Source organism: Notolepis coatsorum (assembly GCF_963971535.1).
Source record: "Notolepis coatsorum genome assembly, chromosome: 7".
Classification (NCBI taxonomy): domain Eukaryota; kingdom Metazoa; phylum Chordata; class Actinopteri; order Aulopiformes; family Paralepididae; genus Notolepis; species Notolepis coatsorum.
In genome coordinates, this window is record NC_140171.1 from 152,260,018 (window position 1) to 152,284,952 (window position 24,935).

The following is a 24,935-nucleotide window of genomic DNA, read 5'->3' on the forward strand; positions in this document are numbered from 1 at the left end:
TATTCATTCCATTTACGTTCAATTACATCATTTTTATACCTTTAACATTTGTCATCTTTCTTCTTTGCTCGTCTGTCAGTCTCCCCCATGTCACATACAGTTTTACCTTCGGTTGTAGCCTCCGCTCTCTTTACCGTATACCCATAATAGTTAACAAAAAGAAAAACATAAACTCTACATAAAGTGCTCCCAAGGTGTTCGGGGGTTCCCTGTGTCCCCCCCTCTCCCCTGCTGGCGGGTGAAGAGAAACGGCTCTCTTAGTGAGAGGGCTCTCCCTAGCAGCGTCGGGGCCTGAAGCCCTGTCCCCCATCTTCTCACTATAATTGTCCAGCATTCGTGCTGTTTAGTGAGTTCGAGCTCCTGGTCAAAGTGCTCTATATGTCCTTCCTCCTGTCCAAAGATCCCCACCTCATAGGTCTCTCTTAATGTGAGTCACATGTTCCATTGCCTCTCCTTCCACCCAGTCAAATGTGTGGTATCCTCTGTGTGCGCCCATGTATTTTGTTTATCTATTTCCTATGTGCTGCATATTTATCTTCTTGATTACTTCCATCCGTGATACTTGCAATGTGTGTTCATGTATGTGTTTCATTAGGCATTATGCATTGTTTATAGCCGGGACATGTCTGTTCGCCCCTGTAATTATCCTCATTCGTAATGCCTGCGGTCTCATTGTGCTTGTGTGTCCCCTCTGGGGCATCACCCCTAGGCCTTCGCTGGAGTGCCGGCTCCCTCTACTGGCCACTGTTGGTATACCCTCGTTTTCTCCCCCCGTCCTGGTCATGTTGTTGCCTAATTACATTCTTAATTATTTACCTCTGCAGCGTTTGTAGTGCGTGTTCATGCATATGCTTTGTCAGTTCTTATACATTGCTTCTATCTGGGCTGCTTATTCCATTCCTTGTGTGTGTACTCATCCCGTTCGCTTCCCCGTGTCTCCTCTCATCTCCTCCTCTCCGTCCCCATCTCTCGCCTCCTCGTCTGCCTCCGCCCTTGGTCTGCCTCGGTTTACTCCGGCCCTCCTCTCTCTCCTCTCTCCGCTCCAGGTCCCCGGTATCCTACCCTGGTCCACCCGCGTGGCTTCTCCATTCTCCGCTGTAGGCTCAGCGTCGGCTCCACCTCGTTCCTCCCGTCTCCTTCCTCCGCTACCTCCATCCCCCTCCGTCTCATCTCCTTCGCCGCCTCCAGCGCCGTCGCGTATGTCACGGTCCCCTCCTTCCAGTGAATCCGCAGCGAGATCATGGGCGATTGGAACCTTATTCCGCTGTCCTTCAGAATTCTCTTAAGCCCTGCGTAGCTTCGGCGTGTTATTGCCACCTCTGTTGAGTAGTCGTGGTCAAACGACAGCCGTTTCCCCTCAATCTCTATTTTCTTGCTCCACGCGGTTCTGAGTACCAATTCCTTTACCTCGAATCTCAGAAAGTTAATAATCACCGCTCTCGGGGGTCTGCCCGCGTGTGGCTTCGGAGCAAGCGCCCTGTGGGCCCTCTGAATCTCCATCTTGTCCAGTCCCGTCTCTTTCAATTCCTTCTTGATAAGCGTTTCCACATATAGGGCCATCGATTCCCCTTCGACTCCTTCCTTCAGTCCCCATAGCCTGATGTTATTTCTCCCTTCCATGTCCGACAGCTTTGTCCTTATCCTTTCCTGTTGCTGAATTGCTATCGTTAATACCTCGTGTATCTCCGTGTTCCACTCCTCTGCTTCCGCCATTCTTACTTCCAGCGTGGTTACACTCCTACCCTGCTCCGCCATCTTCTCCTCGACTGCTTTGAGTCCTGTATTTATTTCACCTCTGAAATCCTCCTGTTCCTTCCTCAATTCTTCCCTTAGCCTCCCAATATCGGTCCTTATCGTGTCCGTGTTCGTTTGTATAGTCGCCAATATTCCGGCCTGCATGGTCACGGCTCAGCCTGGCATTTCCCTGTCGGTCGCAGCCGATCCTCCTCCTTCCTCCACCTGTCCCCTCCCGTCCTCCTTTCGGGGGCTCTGCATCTTCAAATTCACCCCTTCTCGTGACCCCTCCATTTCTCTCTCCTTCGTATTCATTGTTGCCTCCTTGCTTCTTGTGTGCATCGCTATTTTTAATTTCTTTTCGGGTCCTTATTCATCAGTTTTTTTACTTATTTGACCAAGAGCTCCATTGCATGTGTGCTATCCGTCTGCTCTCATACCGGAAGTCCAGAATATAAGTACTTTATTGATACAGAGGGAAATTCAGCACAATAAACAGTTAGGTAGTCAAAATCAAAGATCACAAATAGGAATAAAAATACAGTCTGGGATTTACATTCTAAATATGTATACATTCTAAAATAATTCCTTAACATGAAAAATCAAGTTGTTATAGTGATAGTTCGTTACTTACATCCTTACTTTAACTTATTTAGTGATTTATTATCACAGACAAAATCCTTTTTTATGCAAGAATGCACATTTTAGATTAACTAAATATGTGTTTATGCTGTGGGTATTATAATGTCTTTATATGTATAATGTTGCATGTGTTACATATGCAAGGGTGCCCATGCAGGTTCTACTAAAGAGAGGCTTCCAGCAGATGTGGTCTGTGGTTAGTTGATCGTGGAAACCACTCAGAAGTCAGGACACAGATTATGATCTATGTGCTTCTCTGTAATAGAGTTTCCTGATTCTGCAAATATTTCAAAATTTGCCCTTTCGAGAGTAGATCCTTTTCTGTTATAGGTGAGACACAACTTGGAAGATTAGGGCTGGCGATCAAGTAAATTATTGTTTTAATTAATTGCATGATTGTCCATTTTTCAAATGTTTAATACACATGAATATGGGAGTGTTCCAGCATACCATGCATATCAGCATAGGTATGGACGGGTTCATGTTCCATTGATGGGGATTTGATTGGCTGTTTTTAAATAAAGTCGGCGGCCGCAGGATTAATAACGTTAACGTTAGTTCGGCCAGAGAAATAAATATATTAATTAAAATTGTTGGACCTGCGAGATTTGTACTTTGCAGGTCTGCATTTTAATGAATGAACACTACACAACAACAACCACCAAACGCACATAGCACACACATCCACACGCACACACTCACTTTAAACAAACACACTGTAGCACCCACTCCACACACTTTATAGCACACACCCACTTTAAACAAACACACTGTAGCACCCACTCCCCACACTTTATATTTATGGATGAAGGATTGCACTACAACTCGTACACCTTACTGTAAATTGTACCTAAAATTGTACCTCATCCCATTTCTGCTTTGCACTAGATAGTACTGTACATTAGTACACTGCATAGTATTGTGTATTGTATATTATATGGTAACTCAGAACATTGTACATATGTCTATACCGAACACTGTGACCTCATTTTCTTCTTCTAAATTCATGCTATATTATGTTATTATGTTATTTGATACTATCTTGTCTAGCACAGTCTCTGGAGCGTAACAGTAAGAAGCATTTTGTATGAAAGTATTCTGTACTTCTGTATGACAACTATTAAAGAACTTGAACTTGAACTTGAGTGAAGAGATATGCTTGCTTTATGCAAATTTACATTGATTAAATAAAATTAAATAAATAACCAAAACCAAAGATCAGAGGTGTAAAAAGTACCCAGAAATTATACTTAAGTCAAAGTATGGGTACCGTCTCAATATCGTACTCAAGTAAAAGTCAAGAGTATCTGGCTAAAAACACACTTGAGTAAAAGTAAAAAAGTTTCTACTTTTAAATGTACTTAAGTACTAAAAAGTAAAAACGTTATCTATTCTTCTGATAGTAGGTGTTTATTAATCAAAGATCCCCATTTTCTAGTCTTGCACAAGGACCAATCAGCATAGGTATGGACGGGTTCATGTTCCATTGATGGGGATTTGATTGGCTGTTTTTAAATAAAGTCGGCGGCCGCAGGATTAATAACGTTAACGTTAGTTCGGCCAGAGAAATAAATATATTAATTAAAATTGTTGGACCTGCGAGATTTGTACTTTGCAGGTCTGCATTTTAAATGTAAGGAGTAAAAAGTATGTTTTTTTTCTCTGAAATGTAATTGAGTAAAAGTACAAGTATACAAACCTAATAATACTGGAGTAAAGTACAAATCCCCAAAAACAGTATTGTAACGAAGTACAATTACTCAAGTACTTTGCACCCCTGCATAAAATAAATATGCTGCAATCATAACAAGACAAAGCCCAATAGGCAACAACAGATGGCCACATTGACCTGCTAAATGTAACATTACTCAGTAATATGAGTACTCACTCATATTCTTATAAAGGTTCACTAAAACACCCCGTTTCTATTAAAACCAAACAATGGACATCAATGCATCGCAACAACAGACACATTGTACAATGGGTACATTGGTAAACTAAGATTTTCATCACTCAAAGATCCTGGATTCCTTGCACTTCTAAAACAAATCACACAATGTATTGTGTCCAACCTCACATGGGGAAAAATAAAGGGTCACAAAAACATCCCCTTCTACTATGTGGAATCAAAACAGTGTCATAGATCCAACAGAATGGAGTCCAATGTTAATCTCTTGCCAAACTTTTACAGACTAATATACTTTTATACAGTAAAACTGAAGTTCTCTCTCTCTCACACACAGTACCATGTGATGGCCTCTCTCTCACACAGTACCATGTGAAGGTCACTCTCCTCGATGTAAACAAGACTAAAGTATTTTTCCTGTCTGCATCCTCTTAGCAGTTTGTTTTGTATTGAGCCTGAGCCGTACTATATTGTACCCACTAACGTTTTCAATCAATCAATCAATCAATCAAACCATGTGAAGCGCTCTCTCTCTCACACACAGTACCATGTGAATTTCTCTCTCTCTCACACACAGTACCATGTGAAGGGTTGGAGTTCTAATATCAGTCTAGCTCATTTGTTCTGAGCTGTCTGTAGCCTACCTTTCAGTGCTACTGTGATGCCAGTGTACCAGGAGGAGCACGCGTAGTCATAATGACATTGAGTCTGGGCCCCTGCCAGGACTTCTAAGGCTGACCTGTTAATATAGGTGGACACTCTGCCGAAAAATGTAATTCTCTGGTTGATCTTTGAGACCACCTTTTGTGCCATGCTCACCCCTGATAAGGTGTTGTCCAAAACACATCCTAGGTACGTGACTTCCTCCTTAGCTGTAACCTCTGTATCTCCTACCACTACTTTGAACCCAGGAGACCTATTTTTTTTTAGATATATTTTATTTTCAGTTTTTATACACAAATACACATCAAGACAAATCACAAAAAGTTGCCAGGCACTGTCACATCAATGAACAAACATACACCATGTCATATGTACATTAATGACGCAAGGGGCTGATTTAGTGACATATATATATACAGTATATATATATATTTTTTACAAAAAATACAAGGGAGGACATTGAGACGCCAATTTTAGCTTGATCTTGCAAGGCTTTTGTACTGATCGGGCTGATAAGCGTTTTTAGTGTTGAATACGAATGCCGTTACCGACAATCAAATCATCAGAAACGACACCCCCCCCTTTCATGCATTCATGATGGAACATAATACCTATGATGTAGATTTGATTCCGGAACAATAGCGGGTTCAGGCAAGAAACAGCAACGTCTACAATGGAATCGACGTATACTGCCATAACTAAGCATTTCATGAATTACCCTAGACCGCTCTAAAACCATACTTATATTCACCACGGTATAACACGGGAATGTATGGATGTAAAAATTATCTCTTTTTTGCATCTTGACCGGAAGAAACTCAATGTCAAATGACTATAGTATTGTATCCATGGCTATAATATAGAATATAGATTTAGCTCTACAAACAAGGTGACTAACTCCCATCGTTTACAGCGTGGCAGTAGCTACCACAGGATAAGGCCAATCCCCGGCGGTCAATGAGTTAATTTAGTCGAATGGCAGAGCCAAAAAGGATAGCTTCGGTTTTACCCAGCTGGAGGGACAACCTATTTTCAACCAGAATCAGAATCAGAATCACAAAGGTCTTTATTTGCCAAGTAGTTTTCACATACAAGGAATTTGCTTTGGTCATTTTCGGTGCGACATTAGCGGACAGACATTAACAGACAGATAATACAATAAAGAGGGTGGAGTAAAATCAAATGAAATATGAACTAAGTTGAGCACAATAGAATAGAATATAATTATGAAATACAATAAAATATCGGCCAGGGCTGTACAACTGTAAATAAAGAGGTTGAATAATATTAAATGGGATATAAACTAAATTAAATATAGCACAATAGAATATAGTACAATAAAGATAAAATAGGAATAGGCCAGGGCTGTGCAATTGGGCAGTTATGTGCAAAGAGTATGAGTCAGTGAAGTATGAACCAGCCGATGACTGATCTCGTCAAGCTCATGACTGAGTGACCTCTGAACTTCTCTTTTGTCCTGATGGGAGACCATGCATCGTCCTCAAACAAACACATTCACAGGCAGATTTCATGTCATTGACATATAAAAGAAATAAAAGTCCTAAAATACTTCCCTTGTGGCACATTCATTTCCACTAGGGGTGTAAATATTTGACCCCACAACGATTCGATTAGATACGATTATTCAGGCAACGATTCACTGCATCATGAAATCTCTTCATTTGACCATGATTCGATTGGATTCGATACATTTTCTAGGAGAGGGGGGGAGAAGCTGGTCATAGACTACAGGAGAGGGGGAGAGAAGCTGGTCATAGACTACAGGAGAGGGGGAGAGAAGCTGGTCCTAGACTACAGGAGAGGGGAGAGAAGCTGGTCATAGACTACAGGAGAGGGGAGAGAAGCTGGTCATAGACTACAGGAGAGGGGGAGAGAAGCTGGTCATAGACTACAGGAGAGGGGGAGAGAAGCTGGTCATAGACTACAGGAGAGGGGGAGAGAAGCTGGTCCTAGACTACAGGAGAGGGGGAGAGAAGCTGGTCATAGACTACAGGAGAGGGGGAGAGAAGCTGGTCATAGACTACAGGAGAGGGGGAGAGAAGCTGGTCATAGACTACAGGAGAGGGGGAGAGAAGCTGGTCATAGACTACAGGAGAAGGGGAGAGAAGCTGGTCATAGACTACAGGAGAGGGGGAGAGAAGCTGGACCCCATCACCATCGACGGGGCTGCAGTGGAGAGAGTCAGCAGCTTTAAGTTTCTCTGTGTCCACATCACCGACAAACTCATCTGGGATGTCCACAATAATCATGTGGTAAAGAAGGCCCAACAACGCCTTTACAACCTCAGGAGGCTGAAGAAGTTCGGCATGACACCCAAGATCCTGAAGGTGTTCTACAGAGGAACAACAGAGAGCGTCCTGACGGGGTGCATCACCGCCTGGAGGGGGAACTGCACCGACCTCAACCTCAGAGCGCTGAGCAGAGTCGTGAGGACAGCACAAAAGATCTGTGGATTGATTGATTGATTGAAAACTTTATTAACAGATTGCAGAATGGGTACAATACAGTACAGCTCAATACACACAATTGTTAAGGGGATGCAGACCAGAGAAAGACTTTCGTCTTGTTTACATCAGGGTCCCCCATTTTCAATTCATCAGGACATATATGACATACATGACATACAGATAGTCAGTACTGCTACATCTATACATTTATGACATACCAGATTTGCAAATACAGTACTGTTTGTGATACAGAAGGAGTCAGGAAAAGGGAGTATATACATTTGACGTAGAAACTGTACATTGGAGGAGGTTGGGTGGGGGGGGTTGGGTACACTGGGATATTGACAACCATACTGGGTAATCTACATTGGAGGTGGTTGGGGGGGGGGGGCACACTGTATAAACAAGCAAAACTGTACATTGAGGGGGGGGGGGGGGGGGGAGACACTGTACAAACAAACAAAATTGTACATTGGACTATTGACAAAACCATACTAGGTAAATTACTGTACATTGGAGGGGGTTGGGTTAGGATATTTACAGGGGCCAGTGTTGAATTGCAGTCTCCCGTAGGTGTCCCTTGAGAGAGGTTTTGAAAGTGGGTAGTGATCCACATTCCTTTACAGCTTTGGGTAGGGCGTTCCACATTGATGTGGCATAATTGCGAAACGTGTTTAGTCCCTTATTTGAGCAGAATCTGGGTTTAACATGATTTGTGGAGCTCCCTCTGGTGTTGTGATCGTGGTATTCACTGACCTTTGGGAAGTATTTTGACATGTACATGGGTACCTTGGTCGTGTAGTGTATCTTGTAGACCAGGCCCATTGCAAGTTGCTGTACTCTGTCGTCTACTCTAAGCCATCCTAGGTAGTCAAAGTGGGCAGGGGTGAGGTGGGTTCTAGGAGTAAGGTCAAGCAGTAGTCTGACCAGTTTGTTTTGAGATGTTTGTAATTTTGTTTTTAGCGCCTTTGAGGTGCTTTGGTACCATGAGGTGAGGTGAGCTTGGAGGTGAGCTTCTCTCCATCCAGGACATCTATGAGAGCCGGTGCATTAAAAAAGCCCAGAAAATTATCAAGGACCTTAATCACCCCAACCATGGACTGTTCCAGCTGATGCGGTCTGGAAAGTGCTACCGCAGCCACACAGCCAGAACCAACCGGCTGAAGAACAGCTTCTTCCCCCAAGCCATCAGACTTGTCAACAGAGCCCATTGACGCTCTCATCTTTATTTTAGTCATATTTTATCTTATTTTATTATTATTATTCTATGCTAATTTGATTGTATTTATATTATTGGAAGTTGCTATGGTGGAGGGACCACAACAAATATAATTTCACTCTTTCTTTGCTGTAAGCAAGGTACTGAAAATACGTGACAATGAATTACACTCTTGTTCACGTCTGTGTAATGAATGAGAAGCAGGCAGCACGCTCCCCCTATAGGTAGTTCCTAGCAAGTCAAGTATAATCAAGACCCTATCATTGATCACTTCTCAGACCCAATAGAAAACGGTATGAATGGAAATAAATCATTTGAAAATAATAATATACTTCTTACACATTAAATAATAATAGATCATAATAAATAAGATATATATATATCTTCTTGTACATTTTCACTAGCCTTTGTTTACTTCAATTGTAGACATAATATAACGTGTTTTATTTAAAATAAAATAAAGTACACGCATGAAATCTTTTCGCATTACTCTTTTTCATGTCCACTACACATACAGCTAGAAAACACATGTCAGTCACTACCTGACGAGCCTACATCACCAGGAGGACGGGGCTCAGATGTCAGTCCCACTAGAGACACGATCAGGACAGAGGACTGCAGCAGCAGCAGGACCAGACTCACTGGAGGAACCGGCAGATACTGATGTGACGTTCAGGAACCATCAGGCTCTTTGGTACGGACAAAGGGAACCGAGTTGGTGGGAGCCAACAGAAGCCTGTCTCCACCAATCACAAGTTAGAGATCCCCTCCCCACAGGAATGCATGTAATCCAGGGGTTCTCAAACTTTTTTATACCACAACCCATTTTATTTAGGATTTTTTTTGGCAACCCCACACTTAATGTATCGCGTAATTTCAACGTGGAATATCAAAATAAAAGCACACGTTGTTGAACTTGATCATGCATATTTATTAGAAAATAAAATTACAGCAGTATGTTATCAATGAAATGAATATCAACAAAAGCAACAAAATTGTTTGTATACACATTTATAAAACGAGGCATATTTAGCCAAAATATGATGCCAGAACATAAAAATAATTAAGAAAATGCATTCACATGTGCGTTACAAAAAAAGAAAATAAAATACATAATGGGAAGGGTGTGCTTGTACAGTTGAACAGTTCCAAGATACGCTGCAACAGATTTTCAAAAAATTATCATTGTTGCACTTAGATGAAGCCTTTCATACAAAGTAGGTTAAAAATGTAATATAAAAATGTCATACTTCTGAGTTAGTTACTTCTAAGATATAAATTCACACCATCCCACTTATCTTGACGCTTACAATTCATCCATATTATTAAATGGTAAATGGTTGCATTTATATAGCGGTTTTATCCGAATCGCTTTACAATTTGTTCCTCACATTTTTACCTATTCACACACCGATGGCGGAGGCAACCATGAAAGGTGCCAACCTGCTCATCGGGAGCAATTAGGGGTTAAGTGTCTTGCTCAAGGACACTTCGACACGCTGCCCGGGAGGAGCGGGAATCGGACCTGGAACCTCCGGATTACCAGACTGCTCTACCTCCCGAGCCAATGTCGCCCCATATTATTAGCATATCATACATTCTAATGAGAATGTTTCAAAGTTTGGATCAATTAACTTTTTTATTCAAGATGTAGATTTTATTTCAAATATTGTACAAGTTCCATCATGAAAAGGTTTTACTATCCAACCTAATGACAAGTAAATGTGAATGGATGTTCTATCATCATAAAGTAAACAACTTGTTTTGATTTTTAATTGATTGAATTTAAAGGGGCTATGCGTTATAAATGTCATTTTTCAGTCTCTAGCATTGTATTATAGTAATAGGAGTTCGTATCAATGTGTTTTTGGGCCTAAATACTATATTGACGAATTCCTCAGCTACAGCCCATCCCCTGTTTGCCTCTAGTAAATCAGGTCATGTTGATTTGACGAGCTGGGCAACGTCACAGGGCGCTGTTTATAGCGCAAGGTGATGTGATTGGCTGTGTGGTTTTACCTAATGCCCGCCTCCATTCTTGGTACCTGGAGCCGATACAACCTGGAAACAGAAATTGCCGTCACTCGCCTCAATTTCACGATGAGCAGCAAACCCCGCAGATGTAATGTTCCTGGTTGTAGAGCTACCGAGAAGTCTTTGCACAGTTTCCCCGTTGATGCCGAACTTCGCCAACAATGGAACAAGTTCCTTTTTGGTGACCCTCCAAGTTCCGTTGCAACGTCTAATACTCGGGTTTGTACTGCACATTTCTCCGCCGACGACGTCACCAATCAAGGTATTTTTGATGCTGGAGTGGTCTCCATGTTGGTGCTAACCAAAAGAGCTGTGCCTTCAATACGCGACCCGACACAAGAAATAGTAAGTAGATATGTCGTGTGAGATATGTTATCATAAATACCATCTAACGTTATAGTAACTGCTGCTCTTTATAAAGTAACGTTATAGAAAACTATTGAAGCAAGCTAGTCATAACTTCTAAATAAAAGAACACAACTAGTGAGAGGTAAACAAGGTAACGTTATATTTAGTGGCTTGTATTATATTGTAATTGATTTACGATTTGGTAACTCTTAGGCCACCACAAGTTCCAGCGGCAATGTACGCCTTTCTCCTGCTTCAAGGGACTTCAGTTGCCAGACAGACAACCCAAAGATTCGTTCTGTTGGTACACAGCTTTGTCTTGTTTACATCAGGGTCCCCCAATTTCAATCGTCATGGTAACATATAGATAGACAGTACTGCTACATCTCTATATTTATGACATACTATATTTCTATTGCTACAGTATTGCTCAATACCAACAACTGTTATGATGGAGGCCAGAGAAAGACTTTCGTCTTGTTTACATCAGGGTCCCCCAATTTCAATCGTCAAGTACAGTTAGTGTCAGTCAGTACAATCTAACGTTAGTGAGTGTGTGTTTTCGACGGGCCGCGCGCGACAGAAGTACACAACTATTATATAACAGTAAGTAACTAATAGTGCAATTAATCAACTTACCAATCGGAAACGATGTAACGTAAGCCTCGATCGCTGTTGTTTGGGGGTTAGTGTCAGTACAATCTAACGTTAGTGAGTGTGTGTTTTCGACGGGCCGCGCGCGACAGAAGTACACAACTATTATATAACAGTAAGTAACTAATAGTGCAATTAATCAACTTACCAATCGGAAACGATGTAATGTAAGCCTCGCTGTAGCAAATCGCCTTCTTCTTCTTCTTCGGGATCAAACTGTGGGTCGCTCTCTGGATCCCAAACATAATGTACATCCATGTTGTATTAGTTAGTAAAATCGGTATATGTTTTTGCGTGTCGAAATAAAAACCTGAAACCTAAGACCTCAGACCTCTACCTGGATGGAATGACGGGGAGATGGGCGGAGCTATTTGGTGGGTGGCTGTCACTCAAAGTGTGGGTGGAGCCAAGCCAATAATAGCCTGATTTCATGAGGCTGAAAAATGCTGGTTTTGAGTACAAGATTAGAAATATAAAACAATGATTATTTTTGGAATAAAAATTACACATGTGTTACATAGACTCACAGGAAGTGTGTAAAGTTGCCCAAATAGTGCTAGGAATAGCACTGCATGAAAGTGAATTGATTCCAACCCTATAACGTTTTGATAGTTTCATCAATAGTACAGCCATTACTGTCAATATACACACAATGACAAAATAGTTAATTACTTGTGCAACAGGTTGCTCTGCAATTCCCATAAACCCACAAGCAGTTAGATGGTAGAAAAACCACTAAAGATGATAAATTCATATAAAGGAACATCCATTCCTTTAAAATAATACCAATGAAGACAATACATGGAACATTACTCTAAAATAAACACTTATTATTGTGTAGTACTAGGAATGTTGACAATATGTGACACTAGAGAAAAAAATCACTAGTATCCACATTAAAATATAAAAATCCATACGAGAAGCAGTTTCTCCCTCCAGTGTGTACAAAGTGTTTGTTAACCATCTTGGCTTTTGGCTGGTAATCCCATACTGAGGTCAGAAAGTTCCTATGATCCCAGTATTTAAAACACCAGAACAATGTGGTGTTATATTTTATATTTACTTGACCTTCTCTCCCCAGCAACCTCCTGCAAAGCCTCACCTTCCTTCCTCTTTCTACCTTTTTACCCTACCCTCCAATCTCCCCCCAATCCCATTCAATCTTGTTTGCTGCAGCTCAAATGTATCCCCTTGCCCCACTTTGCCTTTTATGTCTCTGTCTGTGTTTGTGTATTGCATGTTTTTTTTGTTTTGCTGCCATTTTGGCCAGGTCTTGCTCGAAAAAGACATCATTGATCTCAAGTGACTACCTGGTAAAATAAAGGTTAAATAAATGTGTGTTCACTCTTATACCATGACATATTGTCCCAGGAACATCCACACGGTCTGTCTCACTCCTCAGAGCGACAGAAATACAACTGTTGTTGTCAATGAAAACCGTGTCTATGCTAGTACTGCTTCTCTCTCAGAGGCTTCTGTGCAGGTCAAAAGCTATTGGTAGTAGTTTTTCATTTCAAAAGAACGGCCAAATATTACTACCACTATTATTGTTATGATTGTTGATGGACTGATAGCTGTAATGACGTACTGAAGCGTTTCCCACACTGGTCACAATAGTAGACCTTCTTCCCTGTGTGTTGTGTATTATCAGTTTGGATGGTTTTACATTCCTGCTACATTAGTTAAAATGGTACCTATTTTTCATGTGACGTTTTCCCCACAGTGGTATAGTTTCTCTCCTGTGTGAATGACGTCGATATCATTTCAGGAGCATCATTATGTGAAGAGTTATTCAGTAGGGTTTATCTCCTAAGAGTGTGCAGGTCAATTGACAGGTTTGACATTTCCCTGAATCTTCAGGTGAATCTTCTCATGTTTTCTGAAATATGCTAATGTCCTGAATCTCTTATCACACAAACCACAATGATGTGGCTTCTCTCCTGTGTGAATTATCTGGTGTGTTTTCTAAGGCTTCTCTCCTGTGTGAATTCTCTGGTGTGTTTTCAGATTAGACAGTTGACTAAAGCTCTTCTCACACTGGTGACAGAAGTATGGCTTTTGTCCTGTGTGAATTATCTGGTGTGATTGCAGACTACCGTGATGTCTAAAGCTCATCCCACACTGGTCACAGAAGTAGGGCTTTTGTCCTGTGTGAATTCTCTGGTGTGATTGCAGACTACTCTGATGTCTAAAGCTCATCCCACACTGGTCACAGAAGTAAAGCTTCTCTCCTGTGTGAATTCTCTGGTGTGATTTCAGACTAGACAGTCGACTAAAGCTCTTCTCACACTGGTCACAGGAGAAGGGCTTCTCTCCTGTGTGAATTCTCTGGTGTGTTTTCAGATTCTGTTGCAGAGTAAAGCCCTGTCCACACTGGTCACAGGAGTAGGGCTTCTCTCCTGTGTGAATTCGCTGGTGTGTTTTCAGATCAGACAGTTGACTACAGCTCTTTCCACACTGGCCACAGGAGTAGGGCTTCTCTCCTGTGTGAATTCTCTGGTGTGATTTCAGACTAGACAGTCGACTAAAGCTCTTCTCACACTGGTCACAGGAGTAGGGCTTCTCTCCTGTGTGAATTCTCTGGTGTGTTTTCAGACTACGTCGATGACTAAAGCTCTTTCCACACTGGTCACAGGAGTAGGGCTTCTCTCCTGTGTGAATTCGCTGGTGTGTTTTCAGATCAGACAGTTGACTACAGCTCTTTCCACACTGGCCACAGGAGTAGGGCTTCTCTCCTGTGTGAATTCTCTGGTGTCTTTTCAGATTCTGTTGCATAGTAAAGCCCAGTCCACACTGGTCACAGGAGTAGGGCTTCTCTCCTGTGTGAATTCTCTGGTGTCTTTTCAGATGAGACAATAGACTACAGCCCTGTCCACACTGGTCACAGGAGTAGGGCTTCTCTCCTGTGTGAATTCGCTGGTGTGTTTTCAGATCAGACAGTTGACTACAGCTCTTTCCACACTGGCCACAGGAGTAGGGCTTCTCTCCTGTGTGAATTCTCTGATGTCTTTTCAGATTATGTTGCGTAGTAAAGCCCTGTCCACACTGGTCACAGGAGTAGGGCTTCTCTCCTGTGTGAATTATCTGGTGTGATTTCAGATGAGACAGTTGACTACAGCTTTTTCCACACTGGCCACAGGAGTAGGGCTTCTCTCCTGTGTGAATTCTCTGATGTCTTTTCAGATCAGACAGTAGACTACAGCTCTTTCCACACTGGCCACAGGAGTAGGGCTTCTCTCCTGTGTGAATTCTCTGGTGTCTTTTAAGATTATGTTGCATAGTAAAGCCCTGTCCACACTGGTCACAGGAGTAGGGCTTCTCTCCTGTGTGAATTCTCTGGTGTCTTTTCAGATTAGACAGTAGACTACAGCTCTTTCCACACTGGTCACAGGAGTAGGGCTTCTCTCCTGTGTGAATTCTCTGGTGTCTTTTCAGATGAGACAGTTGACTACAGCTCTTTCCACACTGGTCACAGGAGTAGGGCTTCTCTCCTGTGTGAATGCGCTGGTGTTTATTGAGATTCATCTTTGAACTGAAGCTTTTTCCACACTGGTCACAGCAGAGACCTTTTCTTCCATCCAAGCCTCTTTGTTTCATCCCAGGCCTGACATGACAGTTATCTGGATGGAGATAGTGATGTAAAAGAGTGTCAGAGGAAGGAGATTTGGTGATTTTATTCAGCTTAATTTCCATGTAAGAGGTTTATAATGGTATGTAGCTGGGTTTTATAGTTTAAGAACACAGCGTAGTCCAGTCGTCTACAGGTCTAGACTCAACAGCCACTTTTAAGTCCCCAACACCAACCAACAGAGAGGGGTTCTGACCACGGAGCGCACGCAGGACTCACCACTCACTGTGACAACAGCAGAGGTACGTACGGTTCTGAGCAGAACAAACCCACGGAAGGCAGCCGGCCCAGACAACATCCGGCCGTGCCCTCAGGGTCTGTTCATCAGAGCTGGCTGACGTACTTGCTGACATATTCAACTTGTCACTAGCACAAGCTATTGGGCCCACCTGCTTCAAGACCACCACCCTCGTGCCCCTGCCAAAGAAAAACACTGTAACCTGTCTGAATGACTATCGTCCCATTGCACTCACCCCAATAGTGATGCAGTGTTTCAAGAGTATAGTCATGTCACACATCAAGGAGACCATCCCAGACACACTGGACCCTTTGTAGTTTGCATACCGTCAGAACTGGTCCACTGAGGATTAGGGCTGCACGATTTTGGGAAATAATCTAATTGCGATTTTCCTGACAGATATTGCAATAAAATGTTCTTTTTAGCAGCCCAAAATGTTTCTTTTTACCTGGGAATCGATACCGGTACCCAACGGTACCTTTTTTCTGTACCTTACTCTCTCTCTGAAGTCTAAACTTCACTCTCTGAAGTCTAAACTTCACAACACACAATCTAAAACCCCTCCCTACCTCCCACACCGTTCCTAAAAAAAAAAAATTATGTTGCATGATCATGTAAATTTATTTTGTATTATAATTTTTTTTTCGTTTAAATATCAACATTATCTGGCAATCCTCAGTAAATACTATCAAACTCCTCTGATGTCATCTGGTCTTTCAGAAGACCAGATATGGGAGATATACACACACACACACACATTTGAATACTTTATTTGGTTCCACAAATTATATTACATAAACAGGGAATCAAATGTATCGGGGCCAAGCAGCACTGAACACTTAAGGGTACACATAGCACCTCCTTCTCCACGTGGCTAAGCTGCCAATAAGAGCTGAGACAGAGCAATATTTGGCTATTTGTTTGGCTTTTCTTTTAGACAAGGGTTATGGGGCGACCTGTGATGTGATGAGCATAAAAGACATGAGGAGGCTGGGCCTTGGAGCAAGGCTATTGCCCAGCCAAACAAGGTTGGTGCTGTATTCAGGCCAATCAATTCCCTCGTTTGGCTTATTCAAAACAGAGGGCTAGATCTAGGGGTGCACCGATATATCGGTCGGGTATCGGTATCGCAGATAAGTGCCTTGTTGACTGCCATCGGCCTATAAGCTCAAATGTGCCGATGGCAGTAGCCGATAAATATCCGTCAATTTGTGTCGCGTTGATCTGGTCCACACGTTCAAACTTTGAAAAAAGTTTCAGTCAAGCGACCTGCCCACACAATCTACTGCATCAAAGTTACTACTTATGATTAACAAAGGCATTTGTTGTGGCATTAACGTTATATAGTTACACGTTCAATAACATCAGCGTATTTACCCAACCATAGCAAGCATTACTCATTCATATCTCTCACTTCCTTCCTTTGCTCAGACAGCCCATACTGAATTGTACCCATTCTGCAATCTGTTAATAAAGTTTTCAATCAGACAAATGTATAGAAAAGCTTTTATTATAACATTCGTTGCAGTAAAATCATTATGCCTCGTTTAGTACTCCTGCGGAGCGCTGGTAGTCTACTCGTGGGCCACGGGGAGCTAAAGTTATTAGCGCCGGTAGGTTTGTTGTGGTTCAGATCAATGGTGGACTTACCGGAAGTAAAAAACGAATAAGCGCTTGCCGATTGGTGGTAAGAACAGCAGAGGCCGGTGGAAGCGGTGTGACTTAATTGGCAGAATCGATCAATCAAAATTGTTCTGTTGCCATCTACATGCATTGCTTTGGTTGAGAGAGATAGTGCTCTCTTAAACTAATAAACAAGTCTTGAGCAAGACAAGTTAGTCTGTTATGAAAGCCAGTGAGTATTGTATGACTCAAACTTCAGCAATAATCATGACTCATGAGCATTATAAAATAAAAACACACATGGCATGGTGGAATTAATACCATAAACATATTTCTTGATGTTTCCTTTTTTTAAGTAAGTAAAGAGGCCTATGTTCATATCGGTGAGCACAATTTGTAACACAAAAAGAGAGACATGTAGCCTATTTATTTATTTATTTATTATTTTATTTGTTGCCATGCCTAAAATAATAGTCAAGCATAGGGCTAACATTTTCATAAACAATAATATAGTTTTTTGTTATATGGTTAGCTTTTCTATACATTTGTCTGATTGATTGATTGAAAACTTTATTAACAGATTGCAGAATGGGTACAATACAGTACAGCTCAGTGGAGGATGAAGACCAGAAAAAGACTTTAGGCTTTTTTACATAAGGGTCCTCCATTTTCAATTCATCAAAACATTTAGAGACATACAAATATACAGTAGTTTAATTTTCTTTCTTGCCACAAATATAGGTATCTGTATCGGCCGATTGTGTTAGTTGAACAATCGGTATCGGTGGCAAATTTTCATATCGGTGCATCCCTAGCTACAGTAGATCCACAAAGAATGGATTGCACGGTGCAAGTTGCACCCTTACTTACAATTCATTATGAATTGAAAATGGGGGACCCTGATGTAAACAAGACGAAAGTCTTTCTCTGGTCTGCATCCCCTTAACAATTGTGTGTATTGAGCCGTACTGTATTCTACCCATTCTGCAATCTGTTAATAAAATCTACATTCAATCAATCACTGTGCAGATTGATTGATTGATCATTTTATTAAGTGAGAGGGAAGACACACAAGCTGACCTTCGAGGTAGTAAGAAGCAGACAGAGAGCCCTTTTGTCAGGTGAAACCAGTGAGCGCCTAGGTTTGATGCGCTTCACCATCCCTGAGGAGCTGTTGATGGTAGGACATAGCAGCTCCGTCCCACTAATCAGGCAGCAACTTGTCTGTACGGACGATGAGGTTTTCAATGCCCCTGTGGAATCAGTCACAGGTGAAGTTCATTTGAGTTAGACAGTAATGTAGCCCCAGTGCAAGCTGCTCCACGTAATGTTCCAGGGGCAATTAGATAAATACGAGAAAGATGGCCACTTGGTTTCAGTGTCAGAGCCAACAGAATGGATCAGCAATATGGTGATTGTCAGATGGCCAGAGAAGCTGAGGATATGTATAGACCCAAAGTCATTAATTAAATATGGCTTTAAGGAGATCTCACTCGTTACAAAGGATCAGATTAAACCGAATATATATATTTATTTATTGATATATATTGCATAGTATTTGTATATCGTTTGATATCCCTTGTATATTCCTTGTACATATACACGGAATATCCCTTTAGCCCAGACCATAATATTTCATTCTCCTATTGGACAGCGGTCCACAGGCGCCAGAGCCATGCCTCCGGAGTCAGGTTCAAAGTCACCGTCAAGACATGTCTGTGCATGCCCAGCCTTGCCCAGGGCTACGAGACAGAAATGAGGTTGGCACTAGTTTGTTCGCCGTGCATATAAATATGGCGCAGGTGAATACAGAAGTCAAGAGTTACCCAATAAGTTGAAGCCTCACCCACGATACTCCGTGCGGTGAAGTATGGCCTGTTTGGCCCCAAAATAGAGCATTGAGACCGCGTGCGAATTAATAACTGAATTGTCAGAGTTTGGCGCTATACCGTCGAGTGCGACATATTTCTATTAAGTCAGTAATAGTCTATTTGTGTATAGTGTATCGTGCGGCTAAAGTTCTACAGTGACCAGCATCACCAACGCTTCCTCGTATCAGCTAGAGTGCTTATCCAGGCTGGGCTGCTTTCATGGCGCTTTCACCCGAGGAGACCTAGACGAGAACCGTGTGGACATGTACACTGGATTAATCTACCCGACGACTACATAGCCCTTTGCGGCTGGATTATATTTGTTTTGGTCCTGTGATTTATGGAGCGGAGAATCGCCGACGCCTACACGTGTTGGATTTACCCTGTGAGGAGACCAGTCGAGTCTGCGCCTCAGAGAGCCTGAGGCCGGCTAGCTTTCTTCACTGTGGAGCTACAGTCTACGGAGAACAGCTGTATTCGTCTGTGGATCAAGAGGCTATTGCACCGTCTCCTGTACTTGGAGTCTCCTTAGTCATCGTTGACCAGACTCTCTACTACCGACAGATCCTCTACCCCTGCTGGCTTACAACCGGGGGGACCCTTCCAGTATCTCCCGCTATATATTACTAGTGTACCATAGATATAATTCCCTAAGATTCAGGTTGTATAATTAGCTCCTGCGTAACCAGAGAATGGACATTCATTATTGATTTGCCTACGCACATATTCCTTTGCCTTATAAGCGCATCCAAAGTATAATAGAGAAGTATATTATGTACCTTTTTCTGCAATAAATACTTGATTACACCTTGGTGTGGAACCGGTTCATTGTGGGAAGTGTTCATCATATTTATATATCATGTACTGTATGGCCAGTAATTAAAGTACATAAAGCGGTAGTGGTTTAATGATACCATACTTATCAATACAGTCAGGGAATTGTACCCCTCAGTTACATCACTACTTAATGCCGATGCTTGAGGATGTGCTATACAAGCTGCCCAGGGCGCGTCTATATTTATCACAGCCGAAGAGTGCGTCGCGTTTCTCTGATTGGCCATGACGCCCATGTGACCGCGGCAGGTTAGGTTGAGGCTAAGTTTAAAGAAACTGCAGTTCAGGCTCAGAGAAGTCAAGTTTCATGGGCACATCCTGTCAGCAGAGGGGCTCAGGGCCGACCCAGAGAAGATCAGGGCGGTCCAAGACATGCCACACCCCACGGACGCCAAGGCGGTGCGGCGGTTCATTGGGTTTGTGACATACCTCGCAAGGTTCATGCCCCGCCTCTCTGAGATATGCAAGCCACTGAGGAGGCTGTTGGACAAGGCCGTCCCATGGCACTGGCTACCCAAACATGGGGCGGCGGTCGAGGAGATCAATCGGCCCGATCCTGAAATATTACCATGTGACCAAGCCGGTCACCATCCAGAGTGATGCAAGTCAGAAAGGACTTGGCTGCTGTCTGTTCCAGGAGGGTCAGCCAGTAGGGTACGCATCGCAGGCACTGACTCAGACAGAACAGAACTATGCGCAGATCGAGAAAGTGTGTCTGAGTATTGTGTTTGCGTGCCAACGCTTTCACTATTCTCTGTATGGATGGGGGGAGATCATGGCGGAAACGGACCACAAGCCACTCATCTCGATATTCAACAAACCCCTCCTCACTGCACCCAAACGGCTCCAAAGCAAGCTGCTCACGCGACAGAACTACAACCTCAAGGTCACATAGAAGCCAGGCCCGGACATGCACATCAGTGACACATTGAGCAGGGCCACAGCTCCACCACAGAGGACTGACACGAGATACATGAAACACAGTCTACAGCCTGCAGAGAGCACAAGAGGACACTGAACAGATTAATCAGGCTGAGTATCTGAATGTCACCAGCCAGCGGCTGAATCAGATCACACACTGGGGAGATGAAACCCTTCAGTTGCTGAAAGCGGCAGTGCTCCGGGGATGGCCAGATCACCGGGAGGAGACTCCGCTGGCGATCAGAGTATTGGTCAATCAGGGACGAGATCAGCGCACAAGATGGGGTGCTCTTCAAAAGCCAGCAAGTCATAGTGCCGAAAACGTTACGGGCAGAAATGTTGAAACGCATACACGCCAGCCATGTAGGAGGAGATGCCTGCTACAGACAGGCCAGAGACACGCTGTACTGGCCCAACATGCAGGGTGAAATCAACGATTACGTGAGCCAGTGTTCAGCGTGAAATGAATGTTCTCATGAGCAGCAGCAGAAGACAATGATGTCACATGCACTCCCAACACGGCCATGGCAGATTGTCAGTATGGATTTGTTCAGACAAGCAGGCAAAGACTTCCTACTCATGGTTAATCATTATTCGGATTTCTGGGAAATAGAGCTACTCCCTGACCTCTCAGCAGACACCACAGTGTTAAGGTGTAAGTTCCAATTTGCACGCCACGGGCAGCCTGACCGGGTGATAACAGACTGTGGTTCTCAGTTCGACTGAAAAATTTAGAAAGTTTGCAAAGGAATGGGATTTCGACCATGTCATGTCCTCACCCAGGCACCCAAGGTCTAATGGAAAGGCTGAATCGGCGGTGAAGATAGTGAAAAACCTGTGCAAGAAGGCAGCTAGTGCAGGTAACGACCCATGGTTAGCTATCTTGCAGTGGAGGAACACGCCCACAGAGGGCACGCTTAGCAGCCCAGCGCAGAGACTGATGTCCCGGAGACTGAAGACCCCAGTTTGGTCGCTGACACACTCCTGGAGCCCCAGCGTGGTCACGGGGGTTCCTGAGAAGCTGCGGGTTAAGCATCAAACGGCCAAGCTTGTTTATGACAAGTCGGCCAGAGATCTGCCCGAGCTGTGTATCGGACATAAGAATGAAGCCCCTGCCTGGAGAAGGGACGGGCAAGTGGAGGAGAGGAGTGTGCCTGCAACCGGTGGCCCCCAGATCGTACTTGGTGGATGTCGAGGGGACATTCTACCGGCAGAACCGGGTGGACCTGCGACCAGCGGAGGTGGACCTGACCGGACGCCGCCCGGAGCAACACAGCGTTCAGCACAGCAGCCCACCTGAGGAGCGACACAGCAGTCCGCCCAGCGAAGGGATGGACAGTAACACGGGCAGTGACACTATCACCCAGGAAGTCAGGCCGTTCAGGCGGAGCAGCCTGTACCAGCCTGCGGAGGACCCTCCACCGGCACCAGAGTACAGGACGTCCAGTGGTAGGCTGGTGAGAGCACCACAAAGACTGGACTTAGACTTAGAGACTGTTAACACTTTGCCCCCCGAGCACGAGTTAACTCGTGATTCGGTGCCATGCATAGTGGACCAGACCCACGAGTTAACTCGTGGCGAGTTGTTATTGTTTTATTCCATTTTTATAACGCTTATTATGTCCGCGATCGACTTGCAGGAATTACCCACATATTTGATTTTCGAAACATGCAATACCGGCCAGATCCGCTTAGGGGCGCCATCGCTCCACTGCAGTATCATTGAGGGCGATTGTAAAAAAAATCTTTTCACTGTCTGTCGGCGTTTCATATGAGCTTCGGTTCCAAACGAACATGCGTCATCTTTGATCCCGTTACCGAACGTATATTTCAGCCTGGAATAATGGGATTTATGATTAGCCAATGGACATATCGATCTACCATATTCCGATGACTACTGACGAAATGCTGCCGGCGATCACATGGCCTGACGGTACGATACTATTCCCCCAAATTACAGCTGGATTGGACATTGTTTTAAAACGTGATCGATCAATGAACATGGCTGATTGAACGCACACTATATTGCTAATCAATAATAGTAATCGGCGTCGCCCGCCGCCCCCATTTCATCCATAGATGCTCTGTAATAGTCCGGATGCTACACAGTTTGTTTTATTTCATTCGTATATATACAGCAGAAATGGCGTTTGATATAACGGCGCCAACGTTTAGCCTATTATCTAGCTCCCAAGAAAAAAGACGAGACGAAAAGTGCGATAAACCTTATATTCACGGCGCTATAAAATGACAACCAACCGATGGATTTTTTTTTTCTTTAAGCCATTATGAAGGCACGGTTTATGCACTCAAGTGACAATGAGAATGGACAGATAGCAATACTATAAAGTATATATATATAGCTGTTAGAAAGTACATCGGTTTGTTGATAAAGCTCGGTCCTCTGGACTATAAATCGCTGCAGGACTTTGGTCGTGTGTTAATGGGTATGGTAAAAAAATAAATAATGAAAAATGCACAAACGATGATTCGGGTTTTAAATAGGGGTGCACCGTTATATCGGTCGGGTATCAGTATCGGCCGATAAGTGCCTTGTTGACTGCCATCGGCCTATCGGCCGATAAGCTCAAATGTGCCGATTGGCAGTAGCCAATAAATATACATCAATTTGTGTCGCGTCAATCTGGTCCACACGTTCAAACGTTGAAAAAAGTTTCAGTCAAGCAACCTGCACAACGCCGCCCCCACACACACACGCTACTCAGGGCTATTCAACTAAATTGTTCAGGGGGCCACATTGTCAGAAACCCAAGGGGCCAGGGGCCGGACTGCCACGGCGCCTCCCCGTGCTATGAATATATGTACACTTGACACAACACGCAACCACATTTTCACAACTTTTATTTAACTACATTGCAAAAGTAGTATACTTTTCAAAAAAAGTGCTTCATTTATGTGCCACATCTGCAACATCTCCTCTTCAACATTTCAATATAAAAATTAAATAAAAAACAAACAAGTGCATGATGTGCATCTGAACATTCTAACATCAACACTTGAACAAAAAAACACATTTATGGTGCAGCTGAGCTTATGAAAAAGTGCTTCATGTCTGTGCAACAACAGCAAATCACAGCATCTTATTAGCACTTATTGTCCACTCTTAACTCTCAAACATCAGGGGGGTGGGGGGCAGACAGGCCTAGCCTACATACACACATCTAATGAGAGTGATTGCACTTCTTTGACTGGGCAATGGCAGAGAAAGAGGGTTCATAGGAAGTGAGGGCTACCGGCAAACAGTGATGCAAATGCTCATTTGTTAAGGAGGCACGGTTGCTTGTTTTAATGGCATTCATGTGAGAGAAACTGGATTCACAGGTGTATGTTGAGCCAAACATTGTTAGCACAGATATTGCCAGCGTTTTTATTTTGGGGAATGTCTTGACATGAATACACTTTATCCAAAATGTTGTGGTGGATTCATTCTCAAGTGCCTGCTTCAGAGCAGATGATGCTTGCATGTCAATTATTTCAAGTTGCAGGAGACCTTCATCAATGTGAAGTGATGCAAGGAACTCTTGTCCTTTTGTGGAAATAGCAGCTACATTGGCAAATGGGTTGCTCACAAAATGCATCAATTCTCTGGACATGTCAAATTCATCAAATCGACTTGCAAAGTTTTCCCTCAATTTATCAATGAAATCTGTCATTAATTGAGTGACTTTTGGCTCAATTGTGCGTGTTAACGTTGACATGAAAAGAAAAAAGTAAAAAAAAAATAAAAAAAAAATAAATGTATTATCATGTAATCTTTGGCGGGCCGGTCAGAATCATCCCGCGGGCCGCCAGTTGAATAGCCCTGCGCTACTGCATCAAAGTTACTACTTATGATTAACAAAGGCATTCGTTTTGTGGCATTAACGTTATATAGTTACACGTTCAATAACATCAGCGTATTTACCGGACGATAGCAAGCGCATTACTCATTCATATCTCAGTTCCTTCCTTTGCTCAAAGAGCCCGTGCTGAGTTGTGCCCATTCTGCGGTCTGTTAATAAAGTTTTCAATCAGACAAGTGTATAGAAAGGGCTTTTATTATAACATTCGTTGCAGTAAAATCATTATGCCTCGTTTAGTACTCCTGTGAAGCGCTAGTAGTCCACTCGTGGCCGGCGGGGAGCTAACGTT